General features: G+C 39.0%; 1 protein-coding gene across 3 annotated transcripts in view; it reads left to right on the forward strand.

The window, feature by feature from the left end:
- Window positions 1-1015, forward strand: part of LOC310901250 (uncharacterized protein) — a 721588-nt gene extending 720573 nt beyond the window's left edge. For all 3 annotated transcript variants that reach the window (XR_014585685.1, XR_014585686.1, XM_083840541.1), the window contains one exon: window positions 12-1015. The gene's annotated coding sequence lies outside the window, so the exon portion shown is untranslated. The remainder of the gene's footprint in view (window positions 1-11) is intronic.
- The last annotated feature ends 5448 nt before the right edge of the window (window positions 1016-6463 follow it).

The raw sequence follows: 6463 nt of genomic DNA on the forward strand, positions 1-6463 counted from the left end.
CCTTTCTACAGAATGAACTTGACATCCAGATCTGGACACAGGACCTACCAGCACTCCCCTCAGCCAGCAGGGATCCTTGTATTATAAAAATAGAATCACATTTCAGGCTTGAGTATGTTACACAGCAACAGTTCCTGTTGAGAGCATCTCTCGGCATCCAGCTCAATGATTTATAAAGAAAAAAGCCTATATAGTACTGATTAATGGAAAGGCCTGGATACACTGGTGGATCTGGAAAGCATCTCATAATATTTGACAGACAAGATGTTTTTTTATACTGATGGGATTTGATCATTGTTTATGAAATTATGTGACTGACGTAGCATCACTTCAAATGCACTGTTATTTTTATACTAGCATTACAGCTGGTCTAATAATTTGGATAATAAATTTGTTTTGGTGATAACTCATCAAATTTATTCAGAGTTCTTATCAATATTTTCATGTATCAATATTCCATATGAGAATTCTTATCAATATTTTTCCATATTTGTTCTTCTTAAAAAAAATTCCTCAGAATTAAACTTGCATTAAACTTGTATTAATATAAAACAAACTAGTTGATTGATTTGAAATGGTGACATCATTTTACTACAATCTGTAAAGGATTACACTTGGCTTAAATTTAAGAAAAGGAGTGGCCCCACTGACTTCAACATGAGTATTTCTAGGTTAGCATAGGCCTATTTAAGATATATACAGATAGCTAACCAAACTTTCATTTCCACCTGCAGATGTACTTGTTCCTGGGCTTGTGTGTTCCTCTTGTTTCCATGCTTGCTTTTGCCTCTTTTCTTCTACGTTACTTTCCTCTAAAGTTACAACCCCCTCTTCTCACATTAGATGGTGTTTTCACTTGCCAGTGGCACAGAATTATATTTTGCAAGGACTATTATTAATTTTAAAATGTTGATGACAATAGAGGTACAAAATACAGGAGGATTTGGGCTTCTGTACCATGAGCGTATGTATACAAGAAAAGCTGAGAACCCACCTGGAGAAAGCTGGCCAAGACCTTTCCAACCTAAAACAATTACCAGCAAAGGCAAACAAAGATACTCTAACTATGGACAGACCTTTGCAGGCTGAATATGATCGATTCTGTGTGGACAGTTAATAATGTGTCATTAAGGAATAAACCAAAATGGAATTTAGGCTGTCTGCTCAAGCAGTGGGAAGAGAGGAAGGACATACTTGTTCATTCCTATTTTTATAACAATAAGATTTGGATTAATTTACAACAGCAGTTCTGTGGAGTTGCTGGACCCCTAAAGGGAGACAGAGAAAAGAGGGAACATGGAACAAATATAATTGTCTTGAAAACTATGGATTAATAAGAACAAGCCTGAAAAGGTCTCTTTATTTACCTCCCTTGAGTCACTGTGTAAACCCCAGCCCCTGCTTCTATCAATGTATAAAATTGTCACCAGAGATCACTCAGAAAGAACTACATGTAAATACATATCTTCAGCTGAAATATAGCAGAAGCTATACAAACCCCAGCATGTTAACATCTGTCATAGCTACTTTACATTAAGATTTTCAGAAACTTGTGTTATAGCTCAGCTGTCACATCTGATTATCCTATCACCTTGAACACCTAAAATGATTTGGGAGGAATATATATGTATATATATATATCATTTTATATGTATAAAATCAGGTATTTAAATTTAGAGGGATGTAAGTGCTGTTAGTTGAGCCATGATCTAGCTCATACTTAAGCATGTGCTAAACTTCACTCATACAAACAAACCCAGAGTTGACAGCAGGGCTTCTGAATGCCATTTTGTGCCTCTGAATATCGAAAATGCAGATGGTTTAAAAATATCCATCAATCTAACCAGCACAGCACAATCCAAAGTATGTCAGTCCACCGACAGAGAGCCAAATGCAGGAAAACTGTATGCAGAGCATCACTTTTAGCGAGCAAGGATTACAATCAGAAGGGTTAATGTCATTCATAATGTTGCTTGCATGTGCAAATGTTCATTTTATCCTTTGCTCATGCCAGTGCTCTCTGTGATGATGACCATGATGTGTGGCTCTTGGCCTTGTGATAGATACAACAGCAGGGAACAGAGCTGAAATATAGAGAGCAAATACAAGTGATACTCATAGGTAAAATTATGAAAACATACTTAGTGGTTACAGTTTCTTCAGTTATCAAATACATAAAAGGCATTAAAAAAAAAAAAGCCTAAATACATATTTAACCAATTGACCAGAATGGCACTAAAGGAGTTTTTAACATATTTTGAAAAATTGCCTAAATACATATTTACCCAATAGACTGGAACAGCTCCTTCAGAGTCTCTCTGGTCTCTTGGGTATGTAATACGTGTTTTTAAAAACTGCCTGACTATATATTTACCCAATAGACCAGAACAGCTATTAAGTAAATAATACACATTATATAACTCTGCCAATGATTATATATATATATAAATATATAGCTTTATAACAATAATATTTTAAACAAATGCAAAGAAGATAAGAGTAAATAAAAGGTATCTGCTAAGATGGTGAAAGGATGGGAATCTGAAGTTCGTGTATGTATGTCATGCTAGAAAATTTCTCAGATTGCTAGTGTGCTATTGTGTGTGAGTTTAAAGTACAGGGCATTGTCAAGTACATCAGTGCCTGGGGTGCTTAATATAGAAGAAGGAACAGCAGTTGGGAGTTGGAAAGGTCTGGCAGAAGAGAGAGGAAAAAAAAAAGAAGATATGAATCATAAATTCCCAGGAAGGATGGGTAAATCAAGCAGTTAATTTTGAGAAAGCCTAAAGATAGTACATGAAACACTGAAAAAAAAAAAAAAAAGAGGAAAGAGGGATGGCATCATGGCATATGAGACCTATGTACCTCAATGCAGTATGCAGAAGGACAGTCTAGCTCAGTACAAGTTGTTCTGTCTTCTTCATATTTGCATTAAATGAAAATCATCAGCTCCATTTGTTGAAGCATTAAGGACCCTTTCTGTAATGATGTGAAGGGTCTTAGGCTGATAAAGGTTCCAGGACGATTTTTCATTAAATCTCCATATGTGTTTTAAAATACAATTACAATTAATAGCATACTCTGATTGGAATTTTTTTCGCCAGTGAAATAATTCACTTTTGAAACTAAACTCGTGAACACTTACTGATTTCTTTTTGATCTGACCATGTTTTGGATTGTTTTGAAATCACAGAGGAATGAATCAGTCTTGCTCTCACTCTGTCCTACAACACAGTGAAGGAAAAGCAACAGAAAGTGTGAGAGAGAAATAACGTTATTCTTTGAAAACAACTCTGTCACTTCAGTATTTACTTTTCCTTTTTTTCTTTTTAAGTTCAAAGTTCTCAGTGGGTAACACAGTAAGGAAGGTTTCTTATACTTTGCACAGATCTCCAGGTTGGCAAAAGATGAAAAATGGCCAGGAAGTGATGGAAAGCAGTGAAACCAAATTTTACTACAGACATATTTTTTCCATAGACAAAGTTCCTGGCCAGGCCTCATTTTTCAGTGAAACTTCTCTGCCATCCATGCAGATTGAAAATAGCATGTTATCTGGTTGGGCAGCAGATGCAGACATGTCAGCACAAGGCTTCCTCATGTACCTCTGGGGAAATGTATAAAATGGCTTGCACCAGCCACTGAGTCCCACAAATGTGTAGGGTTAATGCTCTCCCAGGCCTCCAGGTGAGAAGCTGAGCAGACCTTCCTGGCTGCCACCCTCCGGCTTGGTTTTTGCAGCTCCCGCTATGCTACTACAAGAGCCGTGGTACACAGTGGAGGTAGCGATGGTGAAAAAAGTGCGACAGTGAACGAGGAGCTCCAGGACACTTTACCTTTATTTTTTGCTTCAGCTTTCATAGCCAAGCCCATAAAAGAAGTCCATAACACAACTGCTACTCATCAGTTCAGTATCACTGGTGATGCAGTCAGCAAGAGGTTTTTGGCTATTTTGCTATTTTACCTCATTAAACTCTTAACTATATCAGCTAAAGCTCACCTCTTCATTTATTTAATGAGCTGCTGAATGTCATTATTAACTTAACCCTGGATAGCAAATGGCTGTTCTAAATCAAGAGCTCACTGGCCCTGCTGACCCCACAGCTGGGCACCCTTGGCTTTCCCAGAGGACCAAAAGTCATCTCATGCCGTGTACCACCACGGCAGGTTGCCGATCTGGGCATGGTTCCTCCCCGCACATCTTCCCATGCCCTGGCTCAGGCTGGGGTTGTTTCCCCCGCCCAAAAGTGACCTTTTTGTTGGGAAGGGACAAATAAAGGGTACTGAGAATTCTGGGGAAAGATCCAAACCCCACCTACTGTTTTCTGTGGAGCCCATTATTTCATTTCATATTTGCTACTAAAAAACCATCAGCTTTTTTTTTTTTTTAAGTTGTTACCAAATTCATCCAGTCTTTGACTCGGCAGCTGATGGGTGACAGTGTCTATATCCAATTACTGTCCCTGTACTCTACAGTTTCCATTTCCTGAGCTTTTTAAGTGAGAGTCCGCTATGCTAGAAACAGTAAATTGAAGGTAACACTAATCAGTGCATCTATCATATCTGTAAAGTTTAGAATAAACATATATTTATATTTATATCTGGCTATCTGTTTGTTAAAGTAGAGCATTATTTTTGTTGTATCATTTCCAATCTCGCTATTCACTATTTAGCAGCCTTCCTGCAAGACACAAAATCCATTGTGTAATAATTTCTAGCAGACTGCAGGAGTGTAAAAGTAGACAGTGTTTCCTTCAAAAATGGAATCATCTTTCACAGATGTAGATGTGTACTTGTTATGCCAAGATGAGACAGATGTGGCTCTATTCACTCAGGGACAGGTGCGGAGGAAGAAGAGATAAAACATTTGTAGAAAGTGTAAGCAACTGCATCGCTGTTGTTAAATAAATAAACATTCTGCCAAAAAAAAAAAAGAAGGAAAAAAAAAGTTTATTTGCTTTTTTTTCCAGAATGTTTATTTTAAGCTGCAGCTTAGCTGTGATTTATTCAGATTTATGTTCTTGTATTGATTTAAATTTATAATATGCATTCTATATATAAACATCTGTTTGTATATAATTAGGGGAAGGTACATCAGCACACGTGAAGAGCACATATGCACATACTTGCACACACATAGCTAGTACATAGACATAAAGGCACATGTATACAGGTGAAGAATGGGAAGATATCTTCATAAATTTTGTGAGACTTTTTGTGTGCATGCGAAAGGGTGGGAGGGAGAAGAGAAGCAGATGCTGGTGTCGCTTACCATGGATTAAGCCAGTTCAAGCTCAAAATTACAGGACTGAAGTTTGTGACTGTTGAAAAGCCTAATTGGCCTTTGACCACATGGACACTAACAGGAAACCTCCATAGAGAAGCTTCCTCACATAGCCCTAGGGGAATGCGTAAAATGGTTTAGAAAACCATATGAAAGAGCTTGAAACTGGATAGAAGTTGGCTCCTAAAATCAGAGTCCAGAAACGGCTGAGGAAAGGGTTCTGCAGGCGAGCAAGCTGAGGCTTGGGGTCAGTGGAGAGAGGAGGTGGCTCAGGTGCTGATAGACTTGTTATATTTATTACTGCTTTCTGTCTATTGGATTTTGCTTGTTTGTTTATTTGTACGTTTGCTTTGTTTTCTGTTAACCTTCAGTCCAGCTTTCTGTGAATTTGCCATAGAAAGAGACAAACCAAAATACACTTGGCAGCACTGTGACTTTCTCATCCAAACCAGGTGAATGAATTGCAGGAAGCTCCCCAAAGAAAAGCAAAAGCCACCTAAAAGGCGCAGTGATGGGAAGCAGCAGCTTGTCCTCTAACCATAAGAAATCCCCATGCAATAGCTGTAGACACTAAACACTACCACATTTCCCTTGGAGGCTACTGTATTTTCCTCTTGCTTAGATTTGGGAGCCATCAATGAGGATTTCGTGGTGAAAGGAGGAGCAGTTTGTCAAGTGGTGAATACACAGTTTGCTTGATAGCTACTGTAGACTTGGGAGGCTGGGCCAAGTATCCCAGCCCATTAAGGGAATTCACAGCAATCATAAACAGTGAAAAAAATGGCCAAGGGAGGCTTTATCATTTAGGGGAAAACAGCTAACCTTGTCCTGACCTCCCCTGCCCTGCAGCACGGACCTGTGTCCCACTTGGCCAACTTCTCCCAGCCAAGAAAGTCCCTCCGGGCTGCTGACTTCTGGCATGAAAGAGATTTCAGGCATGAGGTCATCGAGATGCAGAGACCCGACAGAGGGAATGAGATGTTTGTCCTGGGCTTTTGCTACATCACTTTGGAGAGCCTGGGCCCATGCATTGCCTGCAAAATTGTTCTTCAAGAGAGGGTCCTCAAATCCCTTTGCTAGCTCTTGCTGAGGTCCATATTGCCAATTTGGTGCTTAGCTTTATGCTCATTTGCAACCAAGTTCGTTAGAGAGGCGGCTACGAACATGCCAAGGGCCCCATTC

The sequence above is a fragment of the Anser anser genome (assembly GCF_964211835.1).
Source record: "Anser anser genome assembly, chromosome: 6".
NCBI classification, from domain to species: Eukaryota; Metazoa; Chordata; class Aves; order Anseriformes; family Anatidae; genus Anser; species Anser anser.